Raw genomic sequence first — 21,384 nt, 5'->3', positions numbered from 1 at the left:
CTCATTTATTTTATCTTGTTACTGATTCTGTAATAGCTGTGTAGACTCTTCAGACTTGTAGTATATTGATAGATGCTCATGACTGGTGGCAACCCGATGTCGGGCTGTGTTGGTTTTAATTCCGCAAATTGTACTGTTCACTACTTATTTTAGGATTTTATCATGTTAAAGACTTAATACTTATTATTTTAATTGCTTAAAATGAAGTGGGAATGTATCGGCTGGCCTTGTCTTCACGAGAGGTGCCATCACGACCGAGTCCAGGTTTAGGGTCGTGACACACCACTTTACCTCTCGATTTCCACCACCAATCCGCTTGTATCTAGTCATAATTTACTTAATAATATCAATGAATGCTAAATGAATCAATTCTAATGCATGAATATAGATTTCCCAATTTTTCCCCAAAAAATCAAAAACCAACCCTAGGCCCGCTTGGTCAAAACCCGAAGTTCGAACTAAAACCCGATTACCCATTCACTCACGAACTCAAATATGCAATTGGTTTTGAATCCGACCTCAAATTGAAGTCCAAATCCCAAAAATTTGAAAATCTTAACTTCTACCCAAAAACATCCAATTTTTCATGAAAAACCCTAGATTTTGGAGTGAAATTATGTAAAAAGATGAACTAGATTGAAGAAGATCAGTTAGAAATCACTTACTTATGATTTGAAGAAGTTTGAGCCTTTGAAAAATCGCCTAAGGATGTTTAGGATTTGAGAAAGTTGTAAAATGATGAAAAATCTCGTCTGAAATTCCACTTAACAGGTGCAGTTATCGCAATTGTGATCAAGGGTTTGCAATTGCAACCCTTTGAAAATTTGCTACCTTTGCATTTGCGATAAAAATGTCGCATTTGTGACAGAGGGCCCTTCGCATTTCCTGGCCAAAGTTCGCATTTGCGATGAGGGCCTGCCCAGGCCTGGTTCGCAGTTGCGACATACCTGTCGCATTTCCCAAGCTTGTTCACTTCGCAATTGCGAAGTCTGATCTCGCAATTGCGAGATCAGAGGCTTGTGCAAAAATACCAGATACACAGCTGATTTTCCTAAGTCCAAATCACTCTGTGGCCTATCCAAAATTCACCCGAGCCCTCGGGGCTCCAAACCAAACATGCACGCAAGTCTAAAAACATCATACGTTCTTTCTCGTGCGATCAAATCATCAAAATAACATTAACAAGTACGAATTTAACCTCAAATTCATGAAATTCATAAGATAGTTCAATTTTTTCCTTTTCTCAACCTAAGGTCCGATTTACATCAAATCAACTTCGATTCTTACCAAATTTCACAGATTCGACTTAATTATTATTTTAAGCTTGTACCGGGCTCCGGAACCAAAATACGAGCCCGATACCATCAAGAACACACACCATTTTATTTCCAAAAAGTCTTTATATTTTCCAGCAAACAATTTTCTTTAAAAATTCTTTTCTCGGGCTAGGGATCTCGGAATTCGATTCCGGGCATATGCTCAAGTCCCATATTTTACTACAAACCCTACGGGACCATCAAACCACGGGTCCGGATCCGTTTATCAAAAATATTGGTTGAAGTCAACTTTGATCAATTTTAAAGTCTAAATTCAATATTTCTTTTGAATTTCACATAAAAACATTCCGGGAATGCGCCCGGACTGCGCATGCAAATCGAGGTGAGACAGAAAGAGGTTTTTTAAGGCCTCGGAACAGAGATTTGACTTCTAAAATAAGAGATGACCTTTTAGGTCATCACATTAGTATTTGTTGAAATCATTTTCTTTATACATTAAATAATAACTAATGAAATTCACAGAAATAAACATGAAGTCTTTAATAAACTTAATATTAGATTATCCCATAATCATCCCAGAACCCGGTGTCACAAGTGCATGAGCAACCACTAGAAAATTGAATAAAGTACAATAACTGTCCGGAATACAATTTAGATAGAAAGTAAATATAATACATTAGAAGAGACTATGCTCGTTGCGGGTCACCTCGAGGAATGCAGCTCACCTATGTCTCCGTATAAACTATGCTGCTATGCCCACTAGGCCACTAGAGATACATGTGCATGTGCAACAAAAATGCACAGCAAGTGTAGCATGAGTACAAAAACAACGTGCACTCAGTAAGTATCTCGTCTAATCTTAAAGAAGTAGAGACGAGAGGTCGAATTCGAAACTTACTACTGGTCCAATAATGATACATCAACAATATAATAAATCTAGGATTTTATGAAAATGCTTATAACTCAATAGCATGAAGCAAGTAAATAGTTCTTCTGTTTATAGGAAATTTTCCAAATTCATTTATCTTTTCATCATTTATATGTTTATCTCAGACCATGGAGGAACAAATATTAGCATCTATAAATCTCAAGGTAAGCAATATAAACATGCGCAAATCATGCCAAGGTCGTACGACACAAACCAATAATATTTAAATTGTGCACTGCCAGAGGGTCGAATGGCGCGAACCATAGATGCATCTATTTAATTTACCGAGGCATTCGGCCCTTTCCACAATATATATAAATACATTCAAACAGTCAATCAAGAACTCATCAAGGAGCAATTATCCAAGAAAGGCAATTTCTCTTTAAAAAATCTAGAAACGATGACTAGTCTTTTAGAAATTTATTTACACGTTCGATATATTGTAAGTATTTTAAATTGACAACAAGATTTCAAATATTGCAATTAAAGCATGCTTTTGGGTCCTAAACTACCCAGACTTAATCATAATAGTAGCTACGCACAGACTCTCGTCACCTCGTGCGTACGTAGCCCCCGCAAATAGAAGCACATATCCAATTAATTCACCTATGGGGATAATTTCCTCTTACAAGGTTAGAAAGGAGACTCACCTCGCTTCGAAGCCTATATCCCAATTCAAGAATGCGCTCAAACCTCCAAATCGGAGCCGAACGATTCAAAACTATTCAAATGGGGTAAGAACTAGTCAATACATGCTCAAAAGTTCATATTCTAATTATTAAACCAATTTCTCAACCCTAAATGCAAGGTTCCTAAAATTCATCCCCAGACCCACGTGCCTGGATTCCGAAATTTTTTGAAGAAAGTTGTTACCCATAACCTAAGGATAACAAATATATGATTTCTACTAAATTCCATAACAAATTTCGTGGTTAAATCTCATTTTGTCAAAACCCTAAGTTCTTACCTAAATCCTTGATTTTCCCTAATTTTTACATGTTAATCTACCCATAATCTATGCATTTAAACTCACGTTGTGCAGAAATTACTTACCTCAAAGTGTTAGGTGAAAACCCTCTTCTAAAAGCTCCAAAAATCGCCTAAGACCAAGTGGGAAATGAAGGAAATGGGCTAAGTCTTGGGATAAAAGCCCTGGGTTCCAGTCGCAGATACCGCATTTGAGACATCCGGCTCGCAAACGCGATGGTCGCATTTGCGACAAATGCGTCGCAAATGCAAAGCCAAGCCATCCCTGCCCAGGTCGCATTTGCGACCAGATTCTTCGCAAATGCGAAGGTAACAGCCTTGCAAAAGCGACCCTTAGTTCGCAAATGCGAACTTTTCCCACAGCAGCCCAGGCTCGCAAATGTGAGCTCGAGATCGCATTTGCGACCAAAACACCGCAAATGTGGTCATACCAGTACCAGCAATCCCACTTCTTAACAAATCACTCCAAAGCTACTCCGAATCACACCCCAATTCAAACTTGATGAACTTGAGAAACTCCAACTTCTGCTTTCGATGTTTAAACCTATCAAATCACGTCCGATTGACCTCAAATTTTGCACGCAAGTCACATTTAACATTACGGACCTACTCCAAGCTCTGGAATCATATTCCGACCCCGATATCAAAAAGTCCACTTCTGGTCAAACTTCTCAAAAACCTTCAAATTTCCAACTTTCGCCAAATGACTCCAAAATGACCTACGGACCTTTAAATCCACTTCCGATTGCGCTACCAATACCAGAATCACCATATGAAGCTATTCCCAGACTCGGAATCCCAAACGAACATTGATAACATTGAATTGTACTTCAACCCAAATTTATGAAATTCTTCCAAAATGCTAATTTCCACAATAAGCGTCGAAACGCTCCCGGGTCATCCAAAGGCCGATCCGGACATATACCCCAAGTCCAAAATCATCATACGAACTTGTTGGAACCTTCAAATTCCGATTCTGAGGTCGTTTACTCAAAAATCAACCCTCAGTCAATTCTTCCAACTTAAAGCTTCCGAAATGGGAATTATCTTTCCAAATCAAATCTGAACTTCCCGAAATTCAATTCCGACTACGCGTACAAGTCATAATACCTGAAGTGAAGCTGCTCATAGCCTCAAACTGCCGAACGACGCGCTAAAACTCAAAACAACCGATCGGATAGTTACAGCTAGAGCGCAGGATGAAGCAGCAAATTGGCATAGGATTCAATACTTGGCATTTGTTTGAGGGTTAGCTATGTAGATTTGTCCCCTTAAAAGGAACTTGAATTTGTGCTGAATTCTTCCCAGCATAATGTGAATAGAATATTATGGTCAAAAAAGAGGTCAGTGTAGCAAAAGGTTGTAAATGTCGGTGTATGAGTTTAGGACTTCAATAATAAGTAGGACATAATAACTCAAATAACTAAAACATAGGAACTTAATTAGGATTAGAAGTCCATGATTCGTACAAAGTTGTAAATATACAATTTTATCCGATATAGAATTATCTATTGAAGAAGTAATTTATTTTTTAAAGGACATAAAAGTAAATCAATTTTTCATGGATATTTTTGTCATACAACATTTAGTGTATTAACATTCGTGATTTTATAATAATATAGAATAGATAGATAGATATAGACTAGTTACTATGTACGTGCGTTGCACATAGATCTTTAGTCAATTATTTTCAAGTAGGACATAATACCCGCAATATTAAAACTTGATTTTATCCTTCTCGGACAAAAGAACAATTGAGTTGGAAGTTTACGTAAATTTATTGAATCTCTAGTGTATTGTCCAAATATAATTTGTATAGCAGTTGAATCAAATAAGGTAATGATCCCTTTCTTTATTTGAAAATAATTTACCTTTATGCAATGATTTATAATCATACAAAATATATGTACGTACCTTATTTTACACCAAAAGTCCAAAAGTCTTCTTTCTTCTCTTAAACTCAGTGTCCTATTAAATATGTTCACACAAATTGAAATGGAGGGAGTAATAATTTTTTTCAATATAAATTTTATTCTTAACGTATAATAGTATAGTAAATAAGAATTACAGGCCACAACTCATTGCTAATTTATTATTATGCCACTTATGTTTGAATGTTTCCCAGTATTTTCCTCCTCTAAATAGGGTATTCTTCACTTCCTTACATGATTTATTACTAAATGGTAGAGGAAAGTGATTTTTGCACTCACCACCTCTCATGCACGTACTTATATTACGATAGCTTTCATATGAACCATGCAACATATTTTTGACACTAATATGCTGGTGTTATCTTGTGGTCTTCTTTAAAAACTCTTAAAAGATGTATGTGCAATATATCTCCCGCTTGGAATTTAATCAAAAAATATGTAAGTTGTGACTACCCAAAATAATTATTTCTTGAAAAATTGATCCTTAAGTATACCCATAATCATTTAAACTTTGAATCTCATACACGGTAAAAAAGAGCTCAATTGGAGTCTGTATTAGACTTGTACTTACATAGGTATGTGGATGTTATGGCTTCCTTTTCCATGTCAACATGGTTCTTTATGTTCTCATATTTCAATTGGTACATTGACTTTCTCATTCTCTTACTTCCGTTGGGAAAGTGAGCTGCTTATTATTTTCTTGTTTTTTTTCTTTTGACTCTAACATGTCCATTGATAAAAAAATTCCGCAACTCCCTATAGTAATAGAACTCTTGTTCATAACGACAATTGTGTCTTTTTCCGGTAGAAAGTTAACTTTACTGATTCACAAAGGCCTGGTGTCGATTATGAAGAGACATATTCACCCGTTATGGATGCTATAACTTTTCGCTATCTCATTAGTTTTGTTGTCCATGAAAAGCTTGACATGCATTTAATGGATGTGGTTACCGCCTACCTTTATGGCTCACTTGATAATGAGATATATATATGAAAATTCCTGATGGATTTAAAATACCAAACGCAAATAATTCAAAGTCCCGGAAAATGTTTTCAATCAAATTGCAAAGATCGTTGTATGGTCTAAAGCAATCAGGACGAATGTGGTATAATCGTCTTAGTGAGTATTTATTAAAGAAAGGCTATATAAATGATGCCATTTGCCCATGTGTTTTTATAAAGAAAACAACATCGGAATTTGTTGTACTTGTCGTATATGTTGATGACATAAACCTTATTGGAACTCCTATAGAACTCCAAAAGGCAATTGATTATTTAAAGAAGGAATTCGAGATGAAAGATCTCGGAAAGACAAAATTATGTCTTGGTTTGCAAATTGAACATTTGGCAAACGAAATTTTTATTCATCAATCTGCCTACATAGAAAGGGTATTGAAACGGTTTTACATGGATAGAGCACATCCATTAAGTACTCCGATGGTTGTTCGATCACTTGATGTGAATAAGGATCCATTCCGGCCTCAAGAAGAGAATGGAGAGCTACTTAGTCCTGAAGTACCATATCTTAGTGCAATTAGTGCACTAATGTATCTTGCTAATACTACAAGGCCTAACATAACTTTTTCAGTTAATGTCTTAGCAAGATATAGCTTTGCTCCTACAAGGAGACATTGGAATGGAATCAAACACATATTGCGATATCTAAAAGGGACTACCGATATGGGCTTATTTTATGGCAACAATTGCAGTCCCGATCTGGTTGGTTATGTTGATGTTGGGTATTTATCTGACCCACACAAGGCTCGATCTCAAACAGGTTATGTATTTACCTGTGGAGGCACTGCCATATCTTGGCGATCGACTAAGCAATCAATTGTGGCTATTTCATCTAATCATGCTGAGATAATTGCTATTCATGAAGCAAGTCGAGAGTGTGTGTGGTTGAGGTCTATAATACATCTTATTCGAGACAAATGTGGTTTGAAATGTCACAAGTTACCCACAATTTTGTATGAACAGAATGCAGCATGCATAGCTCAATTGAATGGAGGATTATAAAAGGAGATAAAACAAAGCACATTTCACCAAAGTTATTTTTCACACATGATCTTCAAAAGAATGGTGATATCAATGTGCAACAGATTCGTTCAAGTGATAATATGACTGATTTGTTCACAAAATCTCTACCGATGTCAACCTTCACGAAGCTAGTGTACAAGATCGGGATGCGAAGACTCAAAGATGTGAAATGATACTCTCATCAGGGGGAGTTTAATGCGCGTTTCACTCTTTTTCCCTTACAAGGTTTTGTCCCACTGGGTTTTCCTTGTAAGGTTTTTAACGAGGCAACCAAAAGGCGTATTACTAAACATGTGTACTCTTTTTCCTTTTCTAGAATTATTTTTCCCATTGGGTTTTATTTTAGTTAAGGTTTTAATGAGGCACATTACTTATCGAATAGACATTCAAGGGGGAGTGTTATGAATAGAATTCTATTTAGAGTGAATGTCTATCTTTGTAGAGAGTTTTATTTTGTGGCTAACTTATTTTTCCCTTATAAATCTCTTTCTCTACAATATTGTTCTTCTACTTTTATTTTTTTATCACAGCTTAATATTAATCCGCATTTTCCTATTAGAGTTTTGACAAATGAAGCAAGACTGTGAAAAGAGCAGGAGAGACAATCACACAAATTAAAGAAGAGAAAGGCGTTGGAGAGAAAAATAATGGAACGAAACGGAGAAAGATCTCAAATGTTGAAGGAGGGGAATTTGAGAAATAAAGATGAAAGAGAAGTGTCCCACAACACACTCGTCAAGAATAGGGGTGCCTCACACAACTATTGTTGGTTATGCCTCACTCAGAATAAAGTTTTTCGGAGGAGGAGCATCTGAGCATGAGATACCATTTCAACTTGTCGGAGCCCCGTGACGCCGACGACGGTGTCCGTCAATCAGCAACGCCAACTTCAGCTTCAACACCCAAAGAAGAACTGGAATGGCTACCCTTATAAAAACCACCCAGTCTTTTCTGCTCCCAACAGGGATGGCGCCGCCCATTCCTCCAACTTCACAATGCCTAAAAACCTTTTGGCGTGGGACGGAGCTTCTCGTCTCTACTTTTGGGACTCCTACAAAAGCTGTCTGCATCGGCTCTCCGTTCGGTTGGGCGAACCGGACCCTACGTCCGTCCTTGCCGCTTCTCCCTCTAAGGTCCCTACTTAATTCTACATATATTCACGAAATGCGTATTCCCTCTTCATTGTTTGCGATTTTAGTATTCTCAGAAAAGTGAGCATGAGAAACTTTAAATTAGGGCTGAATTGAGGATTATGGCATTCTCCTAAGATTGTTCTAGTAACATATGGAATGCAGCTCCAATGTTTTAAATACAACTCTAACCGAACCCCCAAAAAAGAGAAAAGAGAAGAAAAGAAGAAAAAAGAGAAAAGAGAAAAGAGAAAAACTAAAGAAAAAGAATTTTATATGTATGGATTGTGTAATAGTAACTAAGCATGATGAGATGAGATGGCACACAAGGGAGCGCGAATGGAGCAGAATGGATGTATATGATTCATATACAGACTTGAATAGTTTGTGATGGAGGCTGAGTTGATTGATATATGACAAAAAACATGAGATTATTATAAAGATATGACACTTAAGCTAGACTCGTTAGGCTTATTGAAGACAATGGGGAATAGAACCTTGAGAGTTGAGACTGTTTGATCCTTGTGATCTTTAGAACCTGTGGCTGTGGGATTTATCAACACATTATGCTTCTTTTTCCTGAGTTAAGTCATAGGATTATTTCTCCAAAGTTCAAGGAGCTAGAGGGATCGCTCCTTCGAGTTCCTCAGATGTTGCTGTTGAAATGTTGATTTTCCTTCTTCAAAAGTAACATAATAAAGCTGAACAATTTGTATTATATGTTAGAATAAACTTCAGCACGATCTTAAACTATTATACCTCTTGTTTCTTCAGGTTCAGCCTCACAGGTACTGCCTAGTTGAGACATATTTGAACTTCTCTTACATTATTCTTTGATGCTCTTGGCATTTTATCTGAAAGAGGAAATTATGCTAACTTAAACTTTGCTAGCATTTTATTTCTTTATTTAATTTAAACAGATCATTCTTGGGGCTTTGAGATAGTTGTGATATCAGATTCATTCTGCTAGACAATAATTGATTTGACAATTATGTTCACTTGGATAGCTGAACTGTCATTTATCTACTGCACACCAGAACACCTATTCTACTAGACTTCTACAGAGAATGCTTCCCTCTTCCTACTTTCGAAGCTTCTTTTTCTTGTTGTACGGCGTTAAGAACGACATGCATAGGACAAGAATTGAAGACTAACACTCCTATCCATGTTATCAGGTCACTAGTCCATTGATGACAAATAAAGCATATCTGTTCGCTTTGATTGTTTTTTTTTGTTGAAATGCATTGGTACTACTACCTGATACCAAGCTACTACTGCTTTAAGCTACGCATTTGGTGATGCTGGTTGTTGTTTAGGTACTGCAAGCTGATATGCAGTTGGATTTTGAGGTTCAGCGAATTTCCATTAATAGAAATGGATCAGCACTTTTCCTAGTTAGCTTGTATGGTTTATACGTCATGTATCTCTATGGAAGGACTTCGACGAAAGAAAATACAGTTATATGCCGGTATAACTTCCTCCTTTTGGTTTTTCTAGGTTATGTTTTCTTTGGGCTCCAAAGTGTTAAAAACAATATTGTTACCAACGTCATTGTCCTGTTGATGTTTGTTAACAATTTTTCTTCTGACGAGTACATTCTCCTTTATCTTCGAAAGCGTCGTGTGTATTTAGTCTGATGCAATATTATTGCTCGTTGCATTAAAGAAGTTATGACCTTTCTGGTATAGCTATTTAAAGCCACTGTTCCTTTTATTTTTTTTTCCAATCATTTGAAACCTTATGACTTAACATTTGGAAGTAGCATTGGTTCTTGAAAGCTGATTTTGATCTTGCATATGTAATATTCCCCCTTTGTTTTTTCTTTATTTTATTTGCTTATTTATATTTTTGAGATTTATCTTTCATCAAGAGGCCTGAGAATCCGTAGTTACATGCTGATGTCTCATCTGATTCAAAGCGGTTCAGATTTCATGTGACTGCAACTAACAGCAATACCATCTGTTTGTTCTGACCATTGCTAATTTAATAACGAGATTGATATGACTTCACACATGGCTCCTGAATCTTTGTCAAAAATGGTTCCTGGGATTCTTGTGAAGAGATATTGTACTTTGTGCTTTAAGAAGAAAGTGAGTGAGTTAGGAGCTAAAAAACGGCAAGTGATTGCAAAATTTGGTTGTTGGGGTTTTCTGGTGAAAAATAGGCTTATTCTTCTTAATTTGAAATCTAGGTGTTTGAATATATCAAATGACGGTATACTTATCCTCATATGCCGTGAATGAGCAGTGATGGCATCCTGATATGAATTCACAGTCTAATGCATTGTGCATAAGCCGATTGGTCTGAGGTGCAGCAGTGATGCTTGGTTTAGTAAAAGGGCATGTTACATATTTGGGCTTTTTGAAAGAAAAGAAGACTCAAAGCATAGAATGTTGCCACCCTAGCCATCATGTGGATCTTGTGGAAAGAGAGAAATGAGAACTTCTAAGGGGGTATAAAAAGATTTTGCACATTTTAGAAATAGCCTATTGGTTTTAGTTAGTCTTTGGTGCACCCATGAGGTTCTTATTGTGTAAAAGTTTGAGTGCCATTTATGGAGAACCATATTCCGTGTAGGTTCTTCCCTTTTTGATACATCACTTGTATACAGGAGCTACCCTGCACTTTATAAAGTAAAAACTTCAAAATTTCTGCTTTATTTTCATTTGTTTGTATTTAATATAAATAAAGGACTTTTATAGGGTCAGAATGCAGGTTATTTGTTTCGACCTCCTAATTTACATTCTATTATGTAAATAGCAATATCAGGAAAATTCAAGTGAAGAAGAGTTTCTTTCTAAGAGTGAAAAATATTTATTACTGTAATCCTTGAATAGACCAGTCAGATTATCCTCTCACCTGTATTAGGAGATTAAATGAAAATAGACATGATGGATTCCTTCTTCAGTAACAAGATTTGATGGTAATTATGTTGTCTGATAATTAGTTGCGGTGCACTAGAAGTCGCTTTGAATGTGTTCATTTTCTTTTGTCGGTTGCAGGACAGTTTCAGTTGGTTCAGAGATTTACTTTGACAAAAACAACTCAATACGCACGTTGCAGGTTTGATGGCACCCTTACAGTGACACCCATCTGGGAATCCTCTCTTCTGATTCCGTTTTCAGGTACTTGTTTCTTCATTGTCAATTTGTATTAGGACTATTTGATGATAAAGTTCTCAACTGGTGTATGTTAAAAACCTGTAAAGAGTTTTTAAATCTTTGTTTGTGTAGACATCTTAACTGGATTAGTGATCATTTTGCAGTAAAAACTGTGGTTGCTTCCTCGTGATCCTCTTAAATCATGGTTTAATGCATATAGAGACCTACCTAACACTTATTGGATATCTTATACTATTGATGGTACTGGCGCTGGTACTTTATCTACTACTTAAGGATTGCTAGCACGAGCAGAAGGCACTTCTCTTGGATTTCCTACTGCTTGATCAGTTTTAGTTACTAATATTCTGCTCCTTGTTTCTTTTGATGAGTTGAATTATGGTGTTTTGCATCTATAACGATGCTTAATCACATTTTTTTCCTATGAAGTAAATGTTTTAGACAGATTTGTGAAGTTTAAATTGTTTAACACAAAGTTCGCTAGAGTAAGTTTCTCTTTGATATATGCTTCATTTTTCTTCTGATATGGTTCCGGTAAAATTATTGGAATTTGGCACCTAATGATGTGGCCGTGGTCAATGAAGCGGATGCAAACCTTGGAGATCAGGGTTCAAATCCAAGCATAGACAAAAAAATACTAGGTGATTTCTTCCCGATATGCCGAAGCCTTGGTGGGTAGATTTGCTAGGTATCTGTGCTGCTAGAAGTTAGATCTCTGGCGGAATAGTCCAGGTGTACACAAGTTGTTCCAAACACCATCATTATTAAAAAATTTGCTGAAATTTGGGTAAGATGGTCCTGGTTGCCCTGACTTGGGATAGTAAATTAGTGTTTCTTGACAATGACTTCGCTTAAAATAATCTAAGCAATTAGTCTTTTTTAAGATTTTCAATTTGTTTAGTCGTTACTGGTCATTTGAAATGCATATGGATGCCTCAAGTACAAAATCCACGGTTGGTTTCGAGACGAGGAAGGAGGCATCAAGATGGCTCATTCCCTCATCTTGTCTCTGGACGCGAAAAGGCGTATAGGGATGAGTCATTCCAATGCACATCCTATCCTAATATGAAAGATTATTTAATTATAGGGAAGGTAGTATAAATAATAACATATTAAAAGAGACTATTATGCACTTAAAACGAATTACCAAGCTACAAATGATGTGCTGCTTCATGTTGCTGAAGAGACACTAGTACTCTAGTAGTCATGTTACTTCCAATCATTTGTTCTCTGAGCTGCTCCTGCTCAAGTACTGAGTATACCAAAGAAGTTGTGGTGCAATTTAGTTGTTCGGTTTCTCTAATGGATACCAAATTAAATGGATATTCGGGTGCAAACAGGACTTAAACTAAGATACAGGAGGACCTCACTTATTTTTTTAACTGTATTTATGAACCATTAGATAGGCTGACAATAGACAAGTTTGAAAGAGATTGAAGGATAGAGAAAAGAATCTCTTTATAATAGAGGAGAAGGGGCTTTGGGTATGTTAGTTTTGACTATTACTTCATGTTTTGGGAGTTTAACTGATATGGAATCTTAACTATTATTAAAAATTCTCTATTTGTATAAAATAGATGCCATAAGCTTTGTTATTCACGAGTTCCTATAATCAAATTAATCTACTTTACCGTAAACTTTTTTTGGGGGACTTAAATGACGTGATTCTTAACTATGATCAATTCTTTATTTGTTTAAAGTAGATGCTACAAGCTTTGTTATTCATGAGTTCCTATAATCAAATTAATCAAATTTGTCTTTGACTTTTGAATTCTGAATAAAGACATATTTCTTGTAAAATGCCTACCTAATCTTTGACCTCCTCACAATGCCTAGGTTTTGATTTAAAATGAAGTTTGCTTATCAAAAAAAAAAAAAAAAATTAAAATGAAGTTTCTTTGTTTACTCTTAAACTCTTTCTTAGCCAGGTATACAAGTACTCCCCAAGTTGCATGTTAGTCATACTTTCTCTGCTGGTTGACCCTTTTTCTTTGTAAGCAAGATGGCTATATTCAGAAATCACTGCAAAATTTCTTAACCTATATTTATTGATAACATTGAGGGTAGCAAGAGATAAAGCTGTTGAGGAAGGTATACTGTACCTATCTGCCTGCCTGCACTACCTCCCGCTAGGTTTAATTATTGAAACCAAATACCACCAACATATCTTGAATGGTATATTGGAACTAAAAGTATGCCAAGCTAGCTTCATTAATCTTAGAAGAAAAAGCACCAGCTGAGTTTTGAGTTTTCCGACAAAAGCCTTAAGTGCTGATTGTAGGATCAGTGGCATGCCCATAGCCTTAAGAGATTGAGGCCTAAGCAATAAGAAGGGCTGTTGGGAAGGTTTTGTTTGGTGTTCTAGTGCTACATGGTTGTCGGGAGCTGTCAATATATATGCCACTTCCACATATATAGAAAAAGAAGACTTGTGGCGAGGATGACTTCATAGAAAACATGTTATTAGATTGGCTTACTTAAACTACATTGATTGTGAAACATCTATTGAGTATTTGAACTAACAAAAAGAGGTTTCTGTTTGTTCTGTTCTTCTTTTGGGTGCACACCGTCATGTTTGCTTTTCTGTCAATGATATATCTCTAAACTAAATTGTTCCCTAATTTGGACAAGTAGGCCTTCTAAATCAAAGAGTTATGGAGAACACCATGCTGTTTTTTGGTCTGCTACACGAGTCTAAATGTACTTGTGGCCATCTGAGAGCTCTCTAAATTGTCTAAGTCAGATGCAATACATCATTAGCATATTCGTTCAACTGCAGATCCTTTTGGACATGGTGAGCTGAAAAATGTTAAGAAGCAACAAATCCCAAAGATTGTAGATGAACAAGGACAACAACCTTACTTTAGGAAGTGAGCTGTCAGTAATTTCACCCATATGGTTGCTCATTAGGACAAATTGATGATGCTCTTTCATATGCAGTAGTACAAGTTGATAGAAATTGGAACTCAGAAGACTTGGATCCATTTACATTTAGAGCCAAAACCTTGGTTTCATTGGAACCATGTTATTGCATAAAGCGACACTGCCTAGACAGTAACATCTTCTCCCCTTCACTTCTCACTGGGTGTGCATGTGCAAAGGATCACTATTTTTGGGGCTTTTAGTTGTCAGAGCACGTATAACTGGTGTGTGGCACTATCTTTTTGTTATCCAATGGAGGAGACATCTTTTTTTTTTTTAAAAAAAAAAAATTTATTCTCTACGACTTTCTTAACATATCAGATGCATGTTAAGTCACTTGCTGATTGGAGAATTATGTATTATTTCTTTTTATCGACAAATTACATTGAGCTATATTTACTGATGTTCCTTCATATACAGGGTTTATGATCTGTCGTCGGCCCTTGGTCAGCCAGAACAGGAGTATTATTTGCAGCCTGTGGAGCCTGGCAGTTCGCACAATGCCACATCAATCTGCCCCGTCGATTTTTCTTTTTGGGGGTGATCATTTGTGGGACAGGTTCAGTGTAAGCTCCATTCCTTAACACTTCTCTGTTATACTGTAGACCTAGTGCTTATATGCTCAGGTATTCTGTGGTGATGCCCTGATGACACATTCTGGGGACTTGATAGAATTGGACTTCATCAGTGATTCATAATCTTTTAGCTATATGGATATGTTGGATGATAAGAATAGAAGGAATGGCATGGTAATAGTTTATGATTCAAAGCTGTATCGATATTTTGGTGATAACTATATAATGAACAAGGTTTACACTTCCAGATAGATCGAGTAATAAATGTAGGGTAAGCAAATTTAACGCCCATTATCTAACATCTCCAGGTAGCGGTGGTTATTGATAAAGTGGTTTTACTGTCACTAAATTTGTGTGGTAAAGTTGAGTTTTTATTTTATTTTCTGCAGGTTTTTATCTTGTTTAGTGATGGCTCAGTTTACATCCTATGTCCTGTTGTTCCATTTGGAAGGTAATTTACCAGAGATCAGAGTTCTGCTATTCTTAAGCTTTTGTTCAGAGATACTTATGGACAGAAAAATTTAATTTTGAATTGACGGTTGTGAAGTCAGTGTTGTCAAAGGCGCGCTTAAAGCGCTTAAGCCTTGAAGCAAGGCTCAAAACATGTTGAGCGCTTTGCCTCGCTTCGTGGGTGCTTTAGTGTCGCATCAAGGCTCTAATGCATACTTTTCCTTGCCAATGAGTGTAATCCTAAAAAGGCGACATTAAACAATTGATATTTAACTATCGTAATTTTTTTTCAATTTCTTTGTCCATATATTTGTTATTCATGCTTATAATTATTAGTCTTGGACTACATACACATAGTTTTAGTTTTTCTCCAATTGCGCCTTTTTTCATTAAAGCTCACGCTTTATTTGCGCTTTGCGCTTAAAGCCCCAACATACTTTAGAGTTTTTTGCGCTTTTCGCCTTTGATAATAGTGTGTGAAGTAATATGAAATTATTTTAAAGGTCTTTATACAAAATATATTTCCATAATTTTCTGACTTTTCTTATTCTTGCTCAGTTGTAAAATTGATCTGCTGATAGGTAGTATTTTTTAAGTTTTTTTTTTGATAGGCTTGTCTGTCTATATAAGAGATCTCATAGACTATTGTCCTCCCCCAAGAGGAATTATTTCCCCTCCCATATTTCTCGTTTCATTTTTTCCTGAAGACTTCTAATTTGAAAATGTTTTAACTTATTCCTTGTGTCTGCTATTTTTAGCCTATGCAAGAGGCAGGTCGCAATATTTCACTTGATCTCACTAAAGTAGATTCTTTCCATTTGAACAGTGTGTACAAGTGGGAATCTATACTGGAGTTATATAGTGATGCGCATGTGTTTGGTCTGAAATCATCGAATTCAAAAGCTGTGAAGAACTCAAATTTGGCAATCTCTTGGTTGGAAGCAACATTTCCTGAACTAGCCCGGAAAGAAGTTCATGCAGAAAATGCTTCTGTACTTAGAGCTCAGCCTTATGCTTTATTTGATGCGTCAATCACATTGCAGGTACTTTAATAAGTACTAACTAACAGTTCTTATGTTCTTGAGTATATCCAGCTGGTCCATATCCGCCAATACCCACTTTGACTTGCTTAGATGGATGAGAACCATCGTAGAAGTTAAGGGAATTTAATCTCTTTTGCATTATGGCTTGATTCATTTTTCTTCTATTATTTTTTCTCTCTCTTGTTATTCAATGGCATATGTGAATATTCATGAATATGAACTGTCAGATTTGATTGCCCTAGTTGATATGCTGTGCAGCATGCTGTCCTTCCTTACAGCAGGAACAGGCTACTTGTGTAAGTTAGTTCTTGTCTACTAATTTCATCTCACATTCACTTTACACTTCTAATTATTACCCATCAAAAAAAAAAAAGTTGGACTTCATCGGGCATCATTTATACCTTGAACTTCTTCAGAGACCAACATTAATTTGATTTTCAGATTTTCAGTGAGTAACGATATGAAGGAAGAACGCATCCATGTTTACCTCGTTTTTATTTTTAATCGTTCTGCTAATATGAAAGAGGTAAAAAATGGTTCTGATTGCTGATTGTAGTAACATGGCACCATTGAAAATTGTAAGCGGTAATATTGTTAAAAACAGAAGATTGGTTGATACTGATCCATATGGGAGAACAAAACAGTTTTCTACCTTTCATTTGAGCATTCACGGAGGAATAAGTACTCATAGTGCTTTCTAGCTGGATTGCTCTAGCAAGAAGCAAGATACAGTAGAAAGTCTTTTCCGCCTGTCCTTATTATCTAATATATTGATTTTTTGGGATAATGTCTTGTTGGATGAGATACTCTTTTGCTGTCTCAGTTGCTTGTGTATCGGTGAAGGATGCCGACTCGGACAAGTCTTATAAACCTTAGTATAAAGATTGAAGTGGAAAACATGGTGAAACAAATTAAGGCCGTATTTGAACGGAAATAGCCCCTATTCTTCTCTTCATGTATCTCCTCGGAAAAGCAATCCACTGAACTTTTATTTCTTCGTGTGGAGGGCCTCATTTCTGTTCTCTCTTATTCTTTTTATGCTGAAATAAATACTACTATAATCTTGCATAAATGAGTACTGTGTTGTCCTTTTTTCCTGTTTCTTGAAGTAAAAAGTCTGTGTGAAATTTTAATTTCACGTGGTAACATCTAAGTTTGGCTGCACTACTATTCCTTATCTGAAGGAAAAGAAGTTATTTCCAGTGATTAGAAAGCAAGCCACTTTTTTTGCTCTGGCTTAATCTCTTGGTGGAATTGTTTTTAAGAAAAGCTCGTTTATTTGTCTTTCCAACTATATAGCACTGTTTTAACATGGCTTTACTTGCAGGGGCCTTTACGTAAAGTAAGTCACGGCGTTGAAGAAGACTCGGTTCATCCTCCAGTTTGTGAAGGGCGTGCTGTCAGTTTTCTTTATGATTTAGTTAGCAAAGATTCTATTGTTGTAACTGCTTGGAGTGGTGGCCAGTTGCAAATTGATGCTTTAGCTGATGAAGTACAGCCGGTTTGGAAGGTCGGTAGCCCACCTCGGGTTTGTCTGGATTCAACTGATAGTATAGTTGGCCTTGCAATGATTTGCGAGTCATTGGCCAGTGACACCTCTATTTTGAAGCTTGACATGCCACCTGATCATACCTTATGGTTGGGGCATCCACCTCCTCTTTTGAGGCTGGCTATTGTGGATTTAGCTCTGCCCAGAAGAAGCGGTTCCATTATATCAATGTTTGTTGATCCCTTATTTCAGAAAGAATATATTGCCTTCATGATGGAGGAATTGATTCAGTAGTGTTGCACTTTTTGCCTTTCACTAATCAGAGTAGTGGCAAAGAAGACATGATTAGAAGTCCCTCTGTGCATCCCGTTCTTAGCACTTTCCAAGGAGAAGCATCCTCAGCCTCCCCACTTTGTGGTTTCTTGGCTCTGTCAGATTCTTTCGGAGATTCATGGATTGTGGGTCTTACCCCTTCTTGTGAGTGTATAGTGTTGGAGATGTAGACTTGGAATACACTGGTTCCCCCAATTATTGATAAGGTTGACAAACTCATAGACTCAGAGGGGCCAAAAGATACAGATATTCCTACTATCATAAGCAAAGAGCTCCTTACTGGGCCCAGGGTAGTTCTTTTGCCCCCTTCATCGCCTCATTTACGCTCCGTTGCTGCTGATTCAATTGAAGGCCGATCAACACTTCATCAGTGTTTCAAGTTTTTCATGAAAATTATGTGGAATATGCCCACAAGGTAACTTTGTGCTGTCATTACACTATAATCTTGATAGCAGTTGTTACTTTTTCCTGCTGGACTTCTCCTTTTAAGTTGGATTTTACCTTATTATCTATCTGATCCTTCAAATTTTGCCCTCTTTTGAGGTTTCAGTGGGGTGTCTGTGTCTCTCTGTGTGTGTCCGTCTCTCTTATTCTTTGTGGACTCAGATTGAGAGGTTACGACATCTGCGTAATAGATTAGAAGACAGGGACTGGATGAATGGAGGCAAGGACACTCTGTATTTGCTAAAAGAGAACAGTGGCTAGTACACTGTAAAATTAGGGAATAAAATTCTTGCTGGGACTGCAGTGATAACTGGCTATGGGAGGAATTATGGAAAACAAAATTCCTCCTTGAGTGCCTTGTTTGGGCTGGATAGCTAGCCTTAAATGAAGCATGTCTCATGCAAGACACCCTAGCTAAAAGAGATGTTGCCACCTGCAAGTATGTTAAAATGTGGCAGAATCAGTAAGTCCTTGATTATCCAGTTCCTTGGGACATTTGGAACCTTTTCTTGAATCTATTCCACAGTAAATTGGCATTCCCAGGAACATTTTCAGCCGTTTGAAAGGGAAGAGAACCATAAGAGTCTTAGAGAATCAGAAAATTGTGGAATTCAATCCCTCTTTCCGTAATCTGGGTGCTATAGGAGAGGAGGATATGGTATGCAAGAAAGAGGACTGTAGTGTATCAACTAAAGCACTTCTGCCTATATTAATACTTGAGCTAGTATAATGATACTCGGATCATATAGAATTTATCAGCTCCCTCCATAGCAAATTATGGAAACTGCATAATCTGTAATTTGTTTTTTCCGGGCATCATCTGTAAATGGATTTTGTGATCTAGCAGTCCCTGGGTGCTACATACATCTATAGTCACCTTACCTTCATGTATAAGACTGGATGCTTAGACTTATCGTTGGCATTGTTGCTTTGATGATTTTATAGGTTCTCAGATACTCTTCTAATATTTGTCTCTAAATTTTATAGTTCGTTTTCACTCTTTTTCTGTCTGAAAAAGAAACATTAAACTAAGAATTTTATCTTATCCTGCTGTCTTGGAAGTCATAAATTTTACGCAGTTTTAAAAGAGAAAATATAAATGGGACTAGAATATTAGACGAGCTACATGTTCTATAGATTTTTTCCCTGTAGTATGTATCGGTCTTCCTACAGGGGTCGTTTGGTTGGAATACGGATTATGCGGTACAAGTTATGTCGGTATAAGTTACGTTGGGATAAGTTATGTTGGGATAAGTTATGCTGTGATTAGTTATGCTGGATTGTTGTTTATTCATTGTTTGGTATGTTGTATTAAGAATGACAATTGCATAGTTTCTAAGAAGAAGATATAAGTTATACCAGTGCTAATTACCCCACATTCTATAAGGTATAAGTTATTCCGGTGTTAAAATTAACACCGAGATAACTTATACCTAGTTTGCTAACCAAATATAATATTAAGGTGATATTAAATTTTTATACCACCCCTATACCTTCTTATACCTCATACCAAATACACCTTATTGTACTACTTATAGTTCTAGTTTCTAAGAAGGGCAACATCCCATATCAAATACTACCAATGTGATATAAATATTATTAAACTATTCATATCATCTATATCACGAATTTTGAAAAGCATACAAGTTCAAAATGCACTTAATGCACCTGCCCTTTATACAAGTTCAAAATGATGAATAGCAAGTTTTTGATTTTTCTTTTTTTATTCAGATGAATGGTGAATCTATTAAATCTTTCAAGAATTAAAGGTAAATCAACTGTAACTTATTGAAAAAACATAAATTTGACCACTGTATCTTAGCTCTTGTGAATTATGTTCTCGCAAGTTAATTCACAATATGTTTGTCTCTATGGAGCGGTTAAGTCCTACATGTGTCCCAAATTAGCTTTAATACTTTCTTTAATGTTTTCCCAAAATATTTTCATTCTCCAAAGCTGTAAACTTGATTTCTTATGCTATAAACACATATTAGTACAATTAAATGCCTAGATCCAAATAGCAAAGGTATATAATTGACTTCTCTAAAATTTTATATTTCTTTTCAACACTCGTACAACCTTATCTATCATAGGCTAAGCCTAGAAAACTTAACGTGAAACTCAAGTAGTTTTCTTTATTTCGAACTGATTTTATGTTTTTTTTGTATTTCTTACGGGAAGTTAAATATAGTTGGAGAATGATAGTAACTAAAGAAGAAAAGATACAGGAACTCCAACTATTTCTATCCATAATTAAACTAGTATTTTATATATCAATCAACTTTATCTTCGCTTTTGTAACTAAAATAATTCCATCTTTTATTCCCACTATTCTATAGCTTGATCTTTACTTTTTTCGCCTGTTACCCAAGTATCTCAACCACTCCAAACGCAAAAACATTAAGAAAGAAGCTGATCTACTTTTTCAAAGAAAATAACCAAATAAGAATGTATCTAACAAATAAAAAGGGCACATAGCTGGAAATCATTTGGCATATCATGTTATGGTTTATAAAACTTGGAGATTTAGTGATATTTTAATTTACGGTACTTTTGTCAAAATTTTATCCATATTAAGAGAAATATAATTTCAGACAATTATAGAATCGTAGTTGTGTTTCAAACAACAGCCATAAAAGTGGCTATTTGACCAAACCTCACCTTTTCTACTGTGATACGGCATTTCTCCAAGGGCTACGGTACCCTCCAACTTAGC

General features: G+C 36.2%; 1 pseudogene; it reads left to right on the top strand.

The window, feature by feature from the left end:
• The first annotated feature begins 7,716 nt into the window (after window positions 1-7,716).
• Window positions 7,717-19,088, top strand: LOC104247962 (nuclear pore complex protein NUP88-like; annotated as a pseudogene).
• The last annotated feature ends 2,296 nt before the right edge of the window (window positions 19,089-21,384 follow it).

This window comes from Nicotiana sylvestris, chromosome 3, assembly GCF_000393655.2.
Source record: "Nicotiana sylvestris chromosome 3, ASM39365v2, whole genome shotgun sequence".
NCBI classification, from domain to species: domain Eukaryota; kingdom Viridiplantae; phylum Streptophyta; class Magnoliopsida; order Solanales; family Solanaceae; genus Nicotiana; species Nicotiana sylvestris.
This window is presented reverse-complemented; position numbering and strand designations above follow the sequence as displayed.